This window comes from Phalaenopsis equestris, unplaced genomic scaffold, assembly GCF_001263595.1.
Source record: "Phalaenopsis equestris unplaced genomic scaffold, ASM126359v1 Scaffold000952, whole genome shotgun sequence".
Lineage (NCBI taxonomy): Eukaryota > Viridiplantae > Streptophyta > Magnoliopsida > Asparagales > Orchidaceae > Phalaenopsis > Phalaenopsis equestris.
This window is the reverse complement of record NW_018165391.1, coordinates 1,002-1,308: the sequence shown is the minus strand read 5'-3', so window position 1 is coordinate 1,308 and position 307 is coordinate 1,002.

Here is a 307-nt window from a genome sequence, read left to right as displayed (position 1 = left end):
ATTGTTTTGGCTCCAAATTTCGTCCTTTTGTTACTTTTTCTCCAAATACCTAAATTGGATATACATGCAATAAAAACATAAAAATACCCATCTTTAAAGTGCAATATCATAAAAAATAAGCATGAAATGTATAATTAAAACAACATATTATTTTGGTATATTAGTTAGGCTTAAATTGGGTAGACTTAGGGTGGGGTTTCATTTGATTAAGTTAGGTCCAATTGAATTGAACTAGGTTAATTTTAAAGTTTGAATTTAGTTAAGTTTGTCCTAGGTTGGGCTAGAATTGTGAGATTGGGCTAAATTC